This window comes from Papio anubis, chromosome X (genome assembly GCF_008728515.1).
Source record: "Papio anubis isolate 15944 chromosome X, Panubis1.0, whole genome shotgun sequence".
NCBI lineage: Eukaryota > Metazoa > Chordata > Mammalia > Primates > Cercopithecidae > Papio > Papio anubis.
This window is the reverse complement of record NC_044996.1, coordinates 5,093,394-5,113,023: the sequence shown is the minus strand read 5'-3', so window position 1 is coordinate 5,113,023 and position 19,630 is coordinate 5,093,394. Positions and strand designations below refer to the sequence as shown.

Here is a 19,630-nt window from a genome sequence, read left to right as displayed (position 1 = left end):
TCTGCATTGGATTCCTATAAGGGTTATGGGCCATTCCTGGGGATCCATGAGTCCCAGGCCACCCAAGGTGCCCCTGTTGAAATTGCAGAAGGGATATTGCCAGTGTGTTCACTCTAAGAGCAGGGTGCTGCAGTGGCCTGTCAGGCAGCCATGGGTGTCCAAACTGGGAGAACCCCCTAAGATCCTCACTGAGTCTAAAACCCCGTAAGATCAGCTCCTTTTCCAGCTGAGGGGCCTGAGGCCTAGTAGAGGGACTAGGCCTCCCAGTGCCATGTGGGAATAGAGTCACACTCCATCCAAAGCTCAGCCCTGCCTTGTGCCCAGGGACCCCAAGGGCTCATTCCCTTGACAAATGCCTGTGTCATGTAAATGTGTTAGGCCTGGCTCAGAGCTCAGCAGGCTTATCCAGACAATAGGAGCCTAGGGGCTGGGAGACAAGCCCCTGCTCTCCTCCATTACGTGCCTCACTTGCCAAGGGAACTTGAGGCTGAGAGCCAGGCAACCTCCTCCCCCCAGGCTCTCAGCCACTTTAGCTCTGAAAGGAGAAAGTGTCAGTTGATCCTGTCAAAGGCCACACTGCCCTGATAGCCAGACTTCTTGGAATTCAGTGATCCATCAGTGGGAGTGTATGCACTGGGGTGAAGGGTGGACCCCAAAAAGATATGTCCAAGCTTTAACCCTCAGAACCTGTGAACGTGACCTTATTTGGAAAAAAAAAAGAGGGTGGGGGATCTTTACAGATGTGATAAAGGTAAGGATATTGAGATGTGATAAGCCTGGATTATTCAGGTAGGCCCTAAATCCAATGGTAAATATCCTTAGAAGAAAGGAGAAAGACACAGAACAAAGCCAGGCACAGTGACTCACGCCTGTAATCCCAGCACTTTGGGAGGCCGAGGTGGGCAGATCACCTGAGGTTGGGAGTTTGAGACCAACCTGACCAACATGGAGAAACCTTGTCTGTACTAAAAATACAGAATTAGCCAGGCGTGGTGGCGCATGCCTGTAATCCCAGCTACTTGGGAGCCTGAGGCAGGAGAATCGCTTGAACCCGGGAGGCAGAGATTGTGGTGAGCTGAGATCACGCCATTGCACTCCAGCCTGGGCAACAAGAGCGAAACTCCGTCTCAAAATAAAAAAAACAAAACAAACACAACAACAACAAAAAAGAACAGAGAAAGCCGTGTGAAGACAAAGGCAGAGACTGGAGTGATGCAGCCGTAGCCAAGGATGCTGGCAACATCCAGAAGCTGGAAGAGGCAAGGAAAGAGTCTCCCCTAGAGCCTTCTAAGAGAGCACAGCCCTGCCAACACCTGGATCTCAGTCTTCTGGCTTCCACAACTGTGAGACAATGCATTTCTGTAGTTTTAATTCATTTAGTTTGTGGTAACTTGTTACAGCAGCCTCAGGAAACATACAGTGGACCACGCTGCTCCCAAGACCCTGACCCTGTGAGCCATCCAAGGGCCTAAACCCTGCCAGGTGGTACCCATGGAGCTTCTAGTGACTCACTCAAGGTCGAAGCAGCATGATTGGCTCCATTCCCTGTCAGACCTGCTCAGAGCCCATGAGCTTCAGGCTTTGTACTTAACCACATTAGAAGGCGAGGCTGTCAAGTGAAGCCTATGAATTGATAGCAATTTGATTAATTAAAATAAACCTGCTCAGAGTCAGAGCAGACACCAAAATGGACATCAAGTGTGCTTCACTAGGATACACCTGCCTGAGCTGCTCCCTCCCTTTATGTTTGACTAGGGATGGGGGCTGGGGTCATTTGTATTTAAGAAAAGGAAATACATCAGGGTTATGAGTAGTAATTTCCCTTCACCTCCACTCTGCCTGGCCCAGTGGTTTCTGGAAGATGGCCAATCGAATCAGAAAAGGAAGAATTGCAATCATTGTGTAGACATCCAGGGTCCCCAGAAGCAGAAAGCAACCTGGCCTGAAACTGGCTTCTGCTGGGGATGCTTAACCTCAAATCCTCTGCCAGGTCTGGGCTGGTGGGGTAGGGGTAGTTGATGAGGCTGTTGCCTGTAGTTCCTTCTGACCTTGGGTTCTTGAAATGGCCCTTCTCCTCTCTAGGCCTTAGCTTCCTCTTCTTTAGATGGGAAGAGTATCCTTCTCCAGAGCAGTTGTGGGGATCAGAGTTCCATCATGCACACTGGGTAAGCATTCTGTAAGCCAGGACAGTTTGGACAGGATGGTGCTCTCCGCCTGGAGGGAGGAATGCTGAGGAGGAGGCAGAAGAAAGGTGGGTGCCTTCCTGGTCTTTGTCTAGGAGCAAGGTGACTCTGTCCTGAGAGAGGACATTCCAGCAGTCCAGGGAGGTTTCATTTTGCTGCAAAGCCCCTGATCCCAGACAACCTTCCAGAAAGCCACTGGTGGCAATGGCCGGTCTCAGCAAGACAAAGGATATCTCAGGTGCCGTACCAGCTCATTGATGATGGCTGGCAGCAGCTCATGCTCATATCTCTTGCCCTGCACCTCTGCTTCTTGACTTCTGCTTCGCTGGGCCATAGTCCCTGCCCAATGCATAGTAGTAGCAGACGCATGCTCTCCAGAGACCCTTGCCTAGCCCCACTGGTGTCCTCTTTGCCTGAGATCAGGTGTCTGCTGTGTGGCAGGAAGTATGCAGCAAGTGGGACCAGACGCTGACCATGAGAGCCACATTCATGGCCATGATATCCTCCATAGGCCACTGATGACCTAGATGTCCCCTTCAATGAGAGAAGAAAACCTGGGGTGGAGGGGCAAGCCACCAGCAAAAGGTAGCAAGTCAGAGCTGCCAAAGGGCAAGTAGCCCCTGGGCTGTCTTCATACAGGCTCAGTTCTGAAAACAATAGCCCTGATCCCTTTTAGTCTAGTCACACCGGTGACTGTGATTCAAAAACAACTGGCAGTGGTGGTGTACTCCAGGCAGTAAAAGCAGTCAAAACCACAGAAGTTGCCCTGGAGCTTCAGAGTGACCTCTTAGCGCCTCTTCTCATATACTTTTAAAATTCTAATGATACTATTCACAGCTCCTCAATGGCTCTTTACTCCTCAGCATTCAGAGGCTCCTATAGAGGTAGAGATGGCAGAACGGGCCATGGAGGGTTCTGACAGGAGGTGACTTGGTCCACACTTAGTTTGGAGGGATTTACTGTGAGCCATTCAGGGGGCCTGCAGGCAAAGGCCTGGAGCCGCTGTTGACCCTGGGCGTGGTGTGGTTTACAAATCCAATGCAGAGAGGAGCAGATGGTGCTTCTGGGTGGTGGCCTGCCTGTGAGGGGAGGGAAGGTGGCCTTGGCCAGAGTCTGGACAGCCTGAGGCCTTCTGGCAGCTGCTCCCTCACCTCCCCATCTCCCAAAGCTGCCCTTGGCCTAATACCCTGTTCTCTGCCGAGAGACTAGCCCCCTGTGAGGTGAGCTATGTGAGGACAGCGTCTCTGTTGGAGTCTGGGCCTGGGGGCCCAAGGTTTGGCCCAACTCTGACTTCTTCCCTGGAGATACCCATTCTTGCAGCCCCCTCTCCCCTGAGTCCATAGTGGCCGCATCCTTGGATTCCAGCCCACAATTCGACCTTCCATCAAGAGGAGGGAGCAGTGTCTAGCAGCTGCAAAGCTCCCAAGAGCAGGCCAAGGCTAGGAGGCCTCAGATTGCTGGGCCTGGGGAACCCAGGTTTGTGAAAATGCCCCCACCCTACCTGTTGTCAACTTTGTCACTCCCTCTCGGGTCCCCCAAGCTACAAAGCTCTCTTTGGAGGTTTCTGGTCTTCTGTGTGTCTGCTCAGCACTAGATCAGAATGGCTCTCTACAAAGCAGCTTCCCTCCTATAGCTGCCTCTGCCAGCCTGCCCCCGCCCCTGAGAATTTATGTTCTCTCCAGCCCTTTCTCACAGCTTTTGCCCTAAGACTGGCTCATCTTTGTGGAGTTGCCTTCCTGGGGGCATAGTTGAAGCTTGGCAGAGCAGCCATGGCTTGAAGCCAGCAGGTCTAGTGGGGTTTCTCCTCTGCCATAAAGAACAAGGAGACTTGCAAAGATCTCTTTCTCTGTACAGCCTCTCACTTAAGCATCATCGAAATCCCTAAGTCAGATACTAATGGGATTCTCATTTTGTGGAGGAGCAGACTATGCCTGAGAGAGGGTGGCTGGACTGCCCAAGATGGTGCAGAGGTAGAGATGGGTGGGGAACCCAGAGCCTTCAAACTCCCAACCACATCCAGGTGCCGCTTAGCTCCCCTCTGGGAACACAGCCCTCAACAAAGAGTGTGCCTCCTCCCTGCTCTAAACAAAAATGCAGCAGATGGTGGAGCAGGCTTGCTGGAAGCATCAGCTTAGGCCTCAATCCATTAGGACCACCCTAAATGGGGAGGTGATGTCTTTGGATGCATATTGCAGAATGTTTGGCAACTCCAGTAGAAGAAACTCCGAGCTCAGTAGCACAGGTGGCCCTATCATCAGGCCCTCTACAGTGCTGCAGCCACAAGTGCCCAGCGCTTCACTCCCAGTAGACCCTGCCCCTGGGCCTGCCACCATTCTCCATGGCAGGCAGGCTGAAGGCTGAGCTTCTTAGCCACCCTGCCCCACAGCATGTCCCACTACTCCCACTGGGTGGGTACCCAGGGTAGGTGTTCAGGGAACAGAAAGTGAGCTAACTCCTCCTTCAAGGAACTTCTTGGAACTTGCCCAATGAAAACTGTTCAGAATTCTGAAGAATTCTAGAATTCTAATACCAAAGCCTGGGAAATGGACAGGGCCCTCAAAGCAGCTTGTGCAGATTCTCCAAGGCAGGGTGAGCATCGGGGCACTGGGGCTGCTGAAATAAACTGCAGATTTCCTGGGCTCCATGCCAGAGCTACTAAATCAGAATCTCAGGGTCGGAGCGGGGGTGGGAGTATAGCCAGCTGCATTTTTGAAAGGGATCCACAGGTGGTTCAGATAGACTCTACAGGTTGGGGAAGTGAGGGCCCCAGATCACACATCGAGTCATCACAGACTGGGACCGGAACTCTGGTCCCTGCCTCCCACTGTGGGGCTCTCTCTCCTATGTCATCAGACCTAGCTGGCTGCCAAGGCTGCCAAGGCTGAGGAGCTATGTCCATGAGTCACTTGCTGACAACAGTCATCCTGCCTTGAGGGCATGAGTCGTATCAGACCACAGCTGAGGATGGGCAGCTCCAAAGATGTCAATGGGAGATGGTGGGGATGCCTCATCTATCCTGCTGTCCTAGTACTGGGTGCTCGGTGCCCTGGAGCAGGAACAGTCCCAAGATGGAACTGCCAGTGCCTCTTGGGCAAGAGAGCCCAGTGTCTCAGAAGGAAACCTGCACAACTTCAGTTCAGTCTTCCATCTGGTGCTGTGGATCCAAACATACTGTTTTTCCAGCCCTCAGCCAGGAGCCGGAGTCACTCCAGTGAACAGGCCAGATGCAGCACTTGCCCTCAAGAAACTGCAAGAAGCAAGAAGCCTGTCACTGGGATGAGGCACACCAAGGGGCAGTGCAAGATGATGCTCTGGGCATGCCAACAGGGGCTCAACCAAAAGATGAAGGGGAACACACCACTCGCGGACAGAGGGAACCGTGTGTGCACATGAGGAAGGGGAGGCCCAGGTGGCTGGTGCTAGAGTGGAAGTGGAGGGCCCAGGGCCATTCAGTGCAGCCGGGAGTAGGGCAGGGCCTTGGAGGCCCAGTAAGGATGCTTTGTTTTTTCTTCAGAAACATGGAAAGGGCCAATAGGTATGTGAAAAGATGCACAACATCATTAGTCATTAGGTAAATGCAAATGATAGCCACAATGAGATACCACCTCACACCCACTAGGGTGAAAAAAAAAAAAGAACAACACATGCACAGAAAATAACAAGTGTTGTCAAGGATGTACAGAAATTGGAATGCTTGTACATTGCTAGTGGGAATGCAAAATGGTACAGCCACTGGGAAAACAGTTTGGCAGTTCCTCAAAAAAACATAGGATGACTATATGACCCAGGAATTCCACTTCTGGGAACATACATAGCCAAGAGAATTGGAAACAGTTTTCCACACAATGAATGTCTATCTCAGATTCACAATAGCCAAAAGGTGGGGGAAACCTAAAATGTCCATTGATGTTGAATGGATAAGCAAAATGCACTACGTCCACATAATGGAATATCAATTCAGTCATGAAGAATAAAGTACTGATCCATGCTACAACACTGATGAACCTCAGAAACATAATGCTAAGTGAAAGAAGCCAGTCACAAAAGACCACATATTGTATAACTCCATTTATATGAAATATCCAGAATAGGCAAATCCATAGAGGCAGAAAGCAGATTAATGGTTGTCAGGGGCTTGGAGAAGGAAAAATGGGAGAGTGGCTGCTTAATGGGTATAGGCTTTCTTTTGGGGGTGATAAAAGTGTTCTGCAATTACGTGGTGATTGTTGCATAGTGTTGTCAATGTGATTAATACCCAAGTATACTGAATTGTACACTTAAAATATGAACTGACAAGTTTTATCACACACAGAGACACACACATATACCACAATAAAAAGTGAGGGGACCAATGGGAAGACCAGTTGAGAGTTCAAAGCAGCAGACAGAAGGCTGAACAGAAGGACATGCAGGTTCCTGCCAGTTCTGAAACTTTGGTGCCTCCCTCTCCCTTTTGCGCACTGAGCACTCTAGCCAGCTTCCTTATCTGTAACCAGGCCTGAGCATGGCTTTCCTCCCCTACTCACTGTTGGGCTCCCATAAGACAATATGTGGAAGCCCTGGCACATAATAGATGAGCAGCCAATGCCAGCTCTGTTCCCTGTGAGGGGCGACGTGCTGTGGTGTTCTCTAGAGTCACACTGCCTGGCTCTTATCCTGATTTGGTCGCTACTTAGCTATATGGCCATGAGTAGATCACTTTCTCCCTCAGAGCCGCCACATCTTTGTGCGTAGAATACAGCCGGTCACAGTCCGGTCTTCTTTTAGTCCCTCTTGCTTCACACTCACCAGGCTGAGGCCTCTCTACCCTGGAGCCAGGAAGCACAGTTTTCTCTCAGAGTGCAAGGCTCTGCCTTGGCTCAGTCCCTTGGGGAAGTTGGGAAGGACCCTGATGCCTAAGACTTCCAACAGGTCTCCAAACGGGTCCTCTTCATTCAATATGACAATACCCTCTGTTGTTGGCCTGGGAAATCACTGAGAAGAAAATCAGAAACAAGTGCAGCCTCCTTTCTTGAAAAGTGTTAATAAAACTGTTAACTTTTACCTCTGGTTCCGTGCTGTTGTTCTAAGCCTATTTATTAGTATATCATGTAATGTGCTTCTAGAAGGGCAAATATGAGAAAACAGGGAATCCCTGAGTGTCTCTTCCTGAATCCTTTCCCCCCACTTCCTCTTCCTACTGATCCATTGGTCTCTGCTCTTTTATGCTCTTCATTTCTGACTTTCCGATGCCTCGTCAGCCTGCAGCCTCAACATTTTGGTCTCTAAAATGGGTTTCATGTGAAGGTGAAAGGAGTGAGGCTTAGCCCAGTATGTGGCTTGTAATAAGTGCTTAACAAAGGTTAGCTATAAATTACAATTATTTAAAATAATTTTTAAAAGTGCTGATTTTTTCTCATTGGACATTGTTTTTTCCCACATAATTCATCATCTAAATTGTAAGACTGTGGTTTTTCCACAACACTCAATAGACTTATTTTTTAATCCCAAAAACAAAAAGCAGCCAATCCACCCATTTCTTTGTGCTGCCTCATCTAGTCCATGGGCAAACCTTGCTCCTTCCAAGCCCAAACACTGATCCCTGAGAACTAGCGTGGGCAAGCAAGCTCCAGACCCTTTCAGGGTTAACCTCTCCATTAGGTACAGTAGGCCATGAGACTTTTAAGGACCCACAAAGGTAATTTAATTTCTTTTAAAATCAGAAGGAGAGAAATGAACTTTTAGATTAAAGACAATATTTTCTTATGTAATATTAATGTATTCATCTTTATACCAACACAATCATAAAATATCATTATTTATTTTAAATTGAAGAAGGGCCCCATGAAAGCAAAACTGTTCACGGTTCCTGGAAGTCACAGAGCACCTGCCCCATGTCAAGAAGAGGAGACAAAAGATCAGAGACACTGGCTTCACTTCCATCTTCCAGATAACACCCGAATTTCATGTGGCTCCTGCTGAATGAGAACTGTTTAGGGGAAGGGAATTCCAGGCATCGAAGCTTCAGCTTCACTCAACTGGCATGGAATAAGGCTGCCGCCACCATATTTAGCAATCTGAGTAAATATAGTATCTAGTAACAAACCTTCACATTTCCCTGAACCTAAAAGTTAAAAAAAGTAAAAGATTTTCCGTTCAACTAAAAGGTGTGTTTGATAATGTACACGTTGTTATTGTTGCTGTTATTATTATTTTGCTGCTACATGTTGAAAAGTTTGTTTCCTTATTAAGAATATAAATAAAATTAGTTACTTTGTGTTTCAATATAAAAATAAATAAATGTAGTGTCTAAGTGGAGAAGCAGCAGGGGCTGGAAATCTAGAAAACCCCCACACCCTGAAACTGACCACATGTTCTGCTTTACAGGGCTCGTAGGGTGTGTGGCGGCTTTGCACCTCAACACTCCAGTACTTCCTCCTCACAGATTTCCCATTACCCTGTAATCTATAAGCTCAGGACCTCACCAGTCTGCAGAGATAGGGTCCCAGAACATTAACAAGCTAGTGGCCTGCTTCTTGCCCTACCTATTCACCCAGGCTCCCTCCCAACCCCCTGAATATTTCGGGGAGTCCCCAAAGGAGCTTGTATAAGTGTTCACAAATGTTTTTGTCAGCTCATCACAATCTGGGGTCTACCCCATTCTTTCTCTCCAGAATCCATTCTCATTTGTTAACATGGGCTGCCCAGGAATCCCCTTACAGAAACCATGGCACCATGTGGCTTACAGTGCCCCTAGTGGGCAGGCTGAAGGCTGTGCCAAGCGTCTGGCCCTGACACTGCCCAAACTGCCCAGGCCTCCTCAGGACACCATAGGATTTGGTTCTGGCAAGAAAAGGGAGAGCAGCCCCAGCCCTACCTCTTGGGTACATTTTGTTCTCTAGGCTCTGTGAAGCAAGATGCACTGGGCCTAGAGGTCATGAGTCCATCAACAGAGTTGTAACTCAAGCTGCTTTGGAGGAAGTAGCTGCTCCTGGGATTCACAGCCCTAGCCACCCAATTCCTCCATGCTTCTTCCTGCCACCTGGGGGCCCCACCAGGCCTCAGGCTGGGGAATGCCTTCATGCTCTGTCCCTGCTTGTCTGGGAGAACTCTTTTGACTGTCTGCAAATCCCCAAGCCGAGCCCTCAGCACTTGACTTGGAGGTTGAGAGTTAACATACCCACGTAGCCCTTTTCCTTATCTCAACCCCCAGGAGGTGAAATGCTCCTGCCCCAGCATCCTTCTCTCAATTGAGATGAAGGCTCAGCCCATGCTCTCAGGAGGGACACCCCTCCCAACCCTCTTCATCCATCACCAGATTAGAGAACATAGAAATCTCAGCCAGGTTTTCATATTCCAATCAGGGATCTGGCTTCTGGAAACTTTCACAATTATGCTAACTATGTTGAGTGCTCTCCACAATTTGGCCAAATTTGAGCATTCCATAGATTGCGATACAGAAGGTAGGGGTTGTCATAGCATGATGAGTGTCTTACAGCTCAGTGTGGGGTCCTGCTACCAGGGTCTCACAAGAGATCAGCAGCACGGGAGTAGAACAATTCACAAAATAGCAACCCGTTTTGGAACAGCGTTTCCTTGGAGCTTGGGAAATGATGATGCCTTACTCTTCACAACAAACACAGGTTACTGAGACAAATACTAATCAAGGCAGCTCATCTCTTGTGCCCTCTGCATCCCATTCTTCATTGACATTGGCTGTCATAGTCATTCCAATTCAACTTGACCTCAGTTCACGTGGGAGAAGAGATGTACCAGAACAGAACATCTCGTGGTGTGCAGGTTAGCAGCACTCACTGTACACAAAAGACAGGGATCTGAGTTCAAGTCACTGCCTTTTACCTTTGGTGGTGATATGCGATCGTGAGGGATGCTGTGCAGGTAAGCCAGGTTTCCAGGTTGCAATTGGACAGATACATGGTGTGAGAAATTTGGCTGCTGAGAAGTTGATTGTAATGAAGTCCTTCCAGGGACTCAAGGAGCCTGTCCCCTTTGGAGGCTGCCTCTTCCTCAACTGGCTCTTGCTCTATGGAGGATATATGCTAGTAGCAGGGGGTGCCTCTCAGGGCTGTGGGCTTCCATTGACCCTTCTTCTTGAAGAACACCAGCCTCAGATAGGATCTTGCATGTGCTTAGGAGAGGTAAGGGATTTTAGGGGATCAATGGCTAAATCGGTTTTGACTACACAGCTAAGGGAGTTCCTGCCACCTGGTTTCTGTTATGCAGATCTGTATAACCAAATCAGGGTCACCTTTCCATGGGGTCTCAGGGTGGTAGTGAGAAGAATGCTTTCTCAGGATGAGGGGCTGGACTCACTCATTGCCTTCCCCACGTTACTGTGGTCAGTTGTCATTAGTGTGCCCCCTGCTAAAGCTCTAGTCATTAGCTATCAGAAACATCTAGAAATTTCCTTGGACTTCCAAAGGTGAATTGACGAAGGACAGCAGCTCATAGTGTTGCGCAGCAGAAAGGCTTGATGGTCAGGGACATTCCCTGAGATTGAAATGCAGCTTCTAACAAGGGCCTCCTTCCTGCCTCCCTTGTCTAGACGAGGAATTCATTTCAGAGCTGTTTCCCTCATGTTGACATTGCCCCCCACTCCCTTGTCAAAACAAGTAAAAAATCAAAAGGTAAATAAATGTAATTTTAAATTGTAAAATAAGTTAGAAGATAACATCTTGAAAGAAAAATGGGTTGACTGGCAAAAAACAAACAGAACCAATAACAAAGACAATGGCCAGAAGACAACACTCCCACATGGGGCCCAAAGAGGTGAATGGCCACAGTTCTGGACAGCAATTGCCCTGTGGCCAGCTAGGGCTAAGCTGAAATTTCTGCAGGGTCCTCAGAGGTATTTTCCAAAGTTTGGGAGCTACAGATTCAGGGCTAGAGGTAGGAGTCCCACTTCAGGACAGAGATATGGGGACCCTGGTGGTTCACTCAGCTGTTCTTTCTGCCCACAATGGCAATGCCCACAAAACCATGAGTTTGGCCTTCCTCTCCCCATGGCTGGCCCCTAAGCCTTTTATGGCATTTCAGGTCCCCCCCAGAAATTTCAGCAGGGCTCCCTCCTCTTCACCAGATGCTCTCTCAGGCACCTGTGACCCAACAGGCCAATGTCTGGAAGTGGTTAGTAACTGTGGTCATTTTACCAGCAGCCCAAGTGGCTTACATGAATGCTTACATTTTGTGTTTCACAGCAGCTTTCAGCCTTTGATTCCATAGTGGCCCGCCCAGAGGGACAAGTTCTTCTACTCACCATGGCTGTCTTTTCTGCCTACTTAAATGTTTAGTGGAGAAGACTCCTAGGGCACAAGTGGGTAGTCCACAGGTAAAGTGAGAGTAGGCTGTGGCCATGGCCTGAAGTCATAGCTTACTCTTTCCTGGAAGGCACAGTGGTGGAATGACACCACCAGCATGTGGGTCACCACCCTTAGGGGCACTGCACTACACAACTCTAAAAGGTAACACTACATTGTCTTCTAGGCATAATTTTGGGCAATTGTTGTTCTGTGACCAATCAGGGCCAAGCTAGATTCCCAGCGGGGTCCCCAGAGGTATTTTCAGGGTTTGGGGGCCACAGACTCTATCCCAAGCTGCAAATATCAGCCCTTGAAACACAACACTTGGGGTTGGACAACACCATGACTCTGGAACCACAGTCCTGGTTTTCAATATTGTTTCCCATTTGTTGTCAATCTGTATAGCAGGCCATGTGCCTTGCCTGCTTTCCCCTCTTTCCAGATGCCTCCTCAAAAGCAGATGGAAGGCAGCACTTCTTGAGACAGTCTTTCTAATTTTATTAACCAGACCTGCTTCATTGTGTCTGCTTTAGGTGGGCCCTGTGTTACTGTCTGGAGTGCCACTGAGCCCCTCCCATGGGACTCAGTCTGATGGAGGATACTTGTACCTGTCCAGAATGATCCCTAAGGTGCTGTCACATAAATGTCTTTAATGAAAACTTTTTTATTGTTCAATATTGCACACAAAAGTGCTTAAGACATATATATGCAGTTAAACAAATTGTTGTAAACACTAGTGCAACCATCACCCAGCTCAAGAAATGCAGCATTGACAGCTTCCCCAGAAGCCCCCTGCATGCCCTACAAGTCACAGTCATGAGCCCCTCCCTCATCCCTGACTTCTATGAGAATCATTTCCTTCCAATCCTTTGTATTTTACCATATCAAGGGGCATCCCAGATCACCATGGATTACTTTTGCTTGCTTTGAAGTTTATAGAAATGGAATAATGCATGTTCTTTTTAAATTCAAATTTTAACCTTTTAATTTTGAAGTAATTATAGATTCACAGGAAGTTGCAAAAATAGTACAAGAAGGTCCCATGCACCATTCACCTAGTTTGCCCCAATGGTACTGTTTTGTTCAACTGTAACATAACATTAAAACCAGAAAATCAACATTGAGATGTCCACTGACCTTACTCAGGTTTCACCACTCATTTGTGTGTATGTATGTGTGTGTGTATGATACATACACATTCCTTTTGGTCAGTCCTCTTTCACTTAATATTTTGCTTTTAAAATTCATCCATATTTGATTTCACTGCCAAATAGTATACTTTTCATATGAATGCACCACAATTCATGTGGCCATTCTACTACAAGAGACAGGTAACTCCAGGGAGATTGGATACTGTGAGCATCATTGCCCATGTCTCCTAATGCACATTTCCTGGGGATATCTATTTGTCTTCTATCTATCTATATCTATATATAGATATATAAAAGTGGAATTGTTGGGTCATTGGGGATGGCGATCTTCAACTCTGTTAGATAATAGAAATGTTTCCTAAGTACCCATCCCATTATACACTCCACCAGCAGGCAGCTTGTGAGTTCCAGGGGCTCCATATCCTCATGAACACTTGCTGTCATCACTCTTGTTAATTTTAGCCATTTTTATGGGTGAGTAGTGCAGCTTATTGTGGTTTTCATTTGCAGTTCCGTGGTTACTAGGAAATCAAGGACCATTTCACAGTTACTAGCTATTTGGATTTCCTGGCTTGTGAATTACTGGTTAAGCCTTTTGACAGTTTTTCTGTTGAGTTGTCTCTCTTTTTCAAAATAATTTGTAGCATTTTAAAAATATGTTCTAGATATAAGCCTTTAGTCAGTTTTACATGTTCCAGATAACTTCTCTCAGTCTGTGACTTGCTTTTTCACTCTTTTCATGCTACCTTTCAAAAACTAGGAATTCTTCATTTTTATATAGTACAGCTTGCCCATCTTTTCCTTATGCTTGGTGTTTTTCATGTCATGTTTAAGAAATCTTTCCCTACCTTTAGGTCATGAAGATATTCTCTTATATGATCTTCTGAAAGCTTTGTAGTTTTACCTTTAACATATAAGTCCTTACTCCGTCTGGACTTGATTTTTGTGTTGATGTGAAATAAGAGTCCTATTTCATTTTTTATCCTGTGGATACCTCACTATCCCTGCACAATTGATTGAGAAGACTATTCCTTCTCCACTCCTGTGCAGTGTCTCCTCTGTCATAAATTAAACTTTATATATGCATGACTGTATCTCTGGGCTCACTCTTCTGTTCCATCATTCTATTTGTCTAGCCTTATACCAATACCACAGCAGGCAGAAGTCTCTCAACGGCTATTGACCCAGGCTGTGCTCATTAGGGATTAGAAGGATAAAAGTTAGCTATAGTGAGATTAGAAGGATCTTAAAAATCAATTGGAAAAGTCTGGACCTGACCTGAGGAGCAAAGGGGTGCCCCAGCATGTCACAGAGAAGAGAGATTATGAATGAGCACCTTAGGAAGATAAATTTGGGAATCAAGTTAAGTCTCAGTGTGGGGCTAAGAAAAGAATGTAGAGGTCATTGTAGTGGTCCAAGCCTGAGATCACAGGGGACCTGGATGAAGGAGGTGGCAGTGGAACCAAAAAGGAAGGGATGCATCCAAGAGACATTTAGAAGAGAAAACTGAAATGATGGCACTTTGTTATGAGTCCATGTGAGAGGGAGGGGATTGGAAAGGGCAAAATGGCCTGGAAACTGAGAGGTGATTCTGGTTTGATGAAAGAGACTCATAAAGTAGTTGGTGGAGTATGTTTTCCATCATTCAATCCTAAAAGTTCAATTTTTGCTCCCAAGAGTCAATCAGATAGTCCTGACTGTATAAAGATCATGTTGACAAGGCTGTTGAGCAGGACACACCACCCATGGCTTGGACTTTTGAGATGTGAAGTGAGACTTTGGGCCATATTCAGGCCCCTTTAGGCATTGTTGATTGGATCTGCTTTGCATTCTGAACACAATTTGATCATAAGGACATCCTGAAGCATATGATTTAATCACTAAGCAACTGTGTTTACAAGGCAAAGTTCATTCATATTAAAACAGCAACAGTCAGAAAAATAGCCACCAAAACTAATGGAAAACCAAAACTTAAAAACAAAAAACAGCTAGTGCTGGGTTAATTCATGGAACTCTATGAACTTATATCCAAAAGGTACTTTGAATATTCTTAAATACATTAAACATGCGTTTTTTCTGTGTAATTTTTAAATAATTTTTATTTAATTAATAATTTTTAAATGCATGTAGCAGCCTTCCTCACACTCTCCTACCCTGCTGATATACACCAAAGCATTCAGCTCTAATATTATTACTGAAAAGCCAAAAGCATATTTACAGAGGCTGAATGTGTATAAAGAGCAGATGAAGCAAGTCCCTTAAGAAAATAAAGTCCCATAGCAGATTATGTTGTGAAAAGACAAAAATAGTGTTTGCAACTCAATTACATCACCAATTGGGTTTTTAAAAAGAGGCCATACACATTTTAGGTCATGAAATCATTCCCTTAATCCTTTAAACAACAAATCATATTAAAATTTAAGATAAGATTCACTTGGTTAAAAATGATATGGGAAGCTTTGACAAATAATTTAAAAGGATTTGGTAACATGATAACTAGCTAATTGAAGCATACATTTAATAAAGAATGGGTTATGGGAGGAGTTAGTGTTTGTGTTTTTTCCCATAGGAAGAAAAAAAGCCTGTCATTCTTTGTAAGTACTACTGATGTTTGCGGAAGAAATCTAAGGTGCTATGAGAGCATGTGAGCACATCCTGGGCGGCCGGTGTGGAGTAAGCCAATCTAGACCCTGGAGATGTCCCCTGAAAGACTGCCAGAGGCCACAGTCAAAGGAGGCAAAAATGCAGCATTTCCAGGAAGTTGTCATCTTGAAGTTTCTGGAGCCACCTTTCATTTGTTCTGTAGTGTAAGAGCCAATGCTGACTTTTCTTCTGGGTCTCAGCAATCCTACGCTCAAGCAGTTCAACTTACACATGTAGAAAAAGCAGAACTCACAAGTGTTCTGAACCTAGATACTTATCCCTCTCATTCACTCATTCACTTGCTCACACACTTACTCATTCATGCATTCACTCATTCATTCTCACACACACACACTCCTACACACTCATTCATTCATTCTCCACTCACACATTCATTCATTCATTCTCCATTCACTCACACAAACATACTCACACACTCAGCCATTCACTCACACATTCAGTCATCCCTTGACTCATACACATAGTCATTCACTCATCCACTCACACATATGCTCACTCGCTCATTCACTCACTCATTTCACAAACATTCCTTGAGTGAATGCTTCATGCTATGAGGGCTACAGAAAAGACCAGCCCTTGGCTCCATACTCTCAGGGACTTTACTCCCTCGTGAGAGACACAAATACCAACAAAGTAGCCCTACCACAAGGCAGAGGAAAATAAGGATAATTTGGGGTAAGAAAATGCAGGGCAAGCAGAAGGAGAAGTTAAATCCACCTCTAAAATTCTACATAACGCACTGCTCTTGTTTTCCTTTCTTCCCATCTAGAATGTCAGCTCCGTGAAGGTAGGGGTTTTTATCTGTCTTGTTTGCTGCTATATTCCCTATGCCAAAAACAGTGCTTGGCACATGGTGGGTACTCATTAAAAGATCTGTTGAATAAATAAGTGAATTAGGGGAGGAAGCAGGAGAGCTCCCTTTGGAAATGCTTCACACAGGAAAGAATCCTGGAGTTGGACCTTGCCAAAAGAGAAGGGTCTTGGTGGACAGCTGGAGTTAAATGGCATTTTGGTCTGAGGGAACAGCTGAAGTGATGGCCCATGGAGGGGAAATTGCATGGTGTGTTCAGGGAACAGAGTTGTCCAGCATACAGGAATGTAGGACACAAGGTGACAGTGGTGTCAGATAATGTTAGGACAAGATCACTGAGAGCTTTCAAAGTCAGGTGGCAGTGCTGTGTGTTTTCCTGCAGGTGTTGGGCTCTGGAGAAAGAAATTTGACATCCACTTACTGAGAAGGCTGACTGCATGCAGAGCCTCACACACTGGGAGACGGCAGAAGAGTTCTGATTTCATTTACCAAGTACATATTGAGCATCCACTATGTCCATAGAAAAAACTAGTAGCAGAAGGTGTAGCAGGAAGGGCTCTGACAGGGAGGGAGGCAGGGGGTGGGCCCCAAGCGGGGCCCCCTAGCCTGGCTGTCAGTCCCATGATGGAGACAGGCCAGCTGATCTTAAGGGCCCCTGCAGCCCTGACATTCTGGGACTCTAATTATAGAAGACGAAGCTTCATTCCAGATAGCTGGGGAAATCCTTGGGTTCAATTTCACCTCCCGGGGCTTGTACTTCAGCTGGCACTGAGGCAGTTAAAAAGGAAAGGAATGGAAATCCAGAGCCTGCCTCAGCCCAATTGTCTCTTAGCTGACTGTTTGCTTCTAGATGTCAGCAGCTCTTTTAGGAATGCGGAACAGCAGCCTTTTCACAGGCAAGGGTCCAGGTTTGGTTCCTGATCTTTTCCTTTGCATTGTGAAGAGGGAAGGTCATGTGGGCCAAGAGGAAATCAAAGACCAGATTCCTTCCAGACTTCCTTTCCAAAAAAGCTCAAAGGAAAGGTAGAGCTGTAGTCATATGGACAGGACCACTCTTCTCATAAACAAGTCTCAGCTTTCACGGAAGTCAGTCAAACAGGCAACTGATAGGGAAGCCCCCATTCCAACAGGCCCAGCTGGTCGGCCTGTTCTGGGTCTGCCCAAGTGGGGCCCATGGGAGGCCAGTGGCATTGGGTGTCATTTCTGACTCAGAAGCCATGCCTACACAAAGAAACCAGCTTAGAGAAAAGGGCTATGAACAGTCAAACAATTGGTTACTGGAAAATCACCAAGACAACTCATGAAAAACAAAATAAATACATGCCTCTAACAAGCTAGTAATCGGTTGCTTTGTGGATTGACTGAATCCCACACTTGCAAAGTGTGAGTGTATTAGGGCCCAAAGCAGGAGGCCAATCCCAGGGAGGCCCAGCAAAGCCATTCAGTGTGTTTGAGATGGATGAAGTCAAACACTTCCCATCAGTGGAGGGATGTGAGGATGGGAGGGAGGAGGCCAAGACCCAGGAAAGGTAGAGCCTTGGCACCTGATGCTGGCGGTGCCTTTGCTGAGATGGGAAGCAGAGGTGAAATCTGGGGTAAAAGGTGAAAGATCAGCTGGAGAGCCTGTGGGATTGACAATCCCATGGGTCGTCCTGGAAGAGGATCAGGGAAGGAGATGGGAAGACAGATCTGGGCTCCAGATGTATATTGGGGAACACCCTTCAGGCATCTCCTCACTGGTCTCCATGTGGGCCTCAATGGGAGGTAGGAGGGCAAAGACTGAAGTCCAGGTTTGACCACAGTTGGTTTGAATGTCCAGGTGGACATGTCCAGCAGGCTGTTGTATATATAAGTTGTATATATGTTATATACATATATATTATTGTTTATATAAGTCTAGAGCTGAGGGAGATGTGGCGCTTGGAGCCCCACGAAGCGGTGGTCCCCTCCCCCAACCCCACTCCTTCCTTTGGCACCAGGGTCACCAGGACCACACGGTAGTTTCTGTTTTCACCAAATTCTTCTCAGTCCCTGGAGCTCTATGTTGGGGGCTTCTGGGCTTCCCTGGGGGGCTTTTCTGAGGACCTCTGGCCACTTGCCCTTAGTGGGGATTGGGGGGACCCTGACAGGTCAGACTGCTGATGTGTCCTCATTCTCTGGCTCCATTCTAGTCTTGTGGAGGTGTCACTCTCCAAGGCCCACCCTCAGCTCCAGCAGACCTCTGCCTCCCCAGTGGCTCCCGCTCCTCTTGGCCCTCTATGGCAACGATGACAATGGTGGCCCTCCATGGCACCTGATGGCAATGGCGAGCTTGGCAGTGGGGAGGGGACAGCCTGGACTGCATGCTGTGTCTCTGCAGTGCATCCCCACTACGCTGGGGACACAGAACCACACACATCTGTGCTGCGGCAGGGCAGGGTTCTGCTCCCAGAGCCCAGTGTCATATCAGACCCGTGTATGTCTTAGCCAGGTCAGGGACCTGCCTATGGGTCTGTGACTGATCTCTCACCTGCTCTCTTTGCGGAGTGGCCCTGCAACAGGAGCAGCTGAGAAAGCCACCAGCCTGCAAATGGCAGAGCCCCCCAGCTTGTGGGGAGGAGCCCACTCCTTCGAAGGGCTATGGGAGACAGAGAGACATTCAGGCAGGAGTCCCAAAGGAACCCAGAACCCAGAGCCCAGGCCCCATCCCTGCATCTCCCTGAGAGCCTGGGAGGGAGGGAGGGAGGGAGGAATAGAGGGAAGGAGGGAGGGAGAGAAGGAGGGAGAGAGGGATGGAAAGAAAGGGGAAGAGAGGGAGGGGTGATGGAGGGAGGGGGAGGGAGAGGGAAGGAGGAAAGGAGGTCCATGGTTTCCCTGGTCATCCACTGGGAAAGCCCCATCAGCCACCACTGGGGCCAAGGCCGCTGTTTCTGAGATGTGTCTTGTGCTCCCGGGGACAGTGTGCACCGACCGGGCAGATGCCACCTTCACCAGGTGAACTTTGGAGAAGGACTCAGAGTCACCCAAACCAGGTGGGACATTTTCCCACTCTGACCCCAGCATTATACTGGTTCCTTCTGAGGATCTTGGACGGGGCTGCTGGGTCCTCCAGAGCCCAGGGCACCTTGGGAGGCCCTGCTGAGAGCCCTGGCTGAGGACTCAGGGACCGCCCCCGCCCCGGGGCCCTGACTTGCAAGGGACCTCAGGCACAGCCCTGCCTCTTGTGGGCCTGGGTCTCCCCACCTGTCAGCACTTTGTGCTGGAGGCCTGCCTGACCTGAGAGGCCCTGCCTGTCTTTCCCACAGGCTCCCAGAGACTGACCGGCTTAAGGCTCAAGGCGTGCCAGGGCCCCTGGAGTCACCCTGCATCAGCTCTTGCTGCCTGCTGCCTGGGCACGGGAGACCACACTCGTGGAGGGGATGAGACAGGGCAGGCCCAGCCTTGGGACACCCCTGTCCCCACAGCTCCAGTGACTGAGTGCTCCCCGGAGCCCTGCAGAGCAGCCTGCCCCACTGCAGATAGTGCTGGTCCAGGGAGGTCCTC

The 19,630-nt window shown here is 47.8% G+C and overlaps 1 long non-coding RNA gene across 1 annotated transcript in view; it reads left to right on the top strand.

The window, feature by feature from the left end:
* LOC103880943 overlaps positions 1-15,194 on the top strand; it is a 29,061-nt gene extending 13,867 nt beyond the window's left edge. The window contains exon 3 of the long non-coding RNA XR_642275.4: positions 7,998-15,194. This is a non-coding gene — a long non-coding RNA (uncharacterized LOC103880943). The remainder of the gene's footprint in view (positions 1-7,997) is intronic.
* Positions 15,195-19,630: the final 4,436 nt, after the last annotated feature.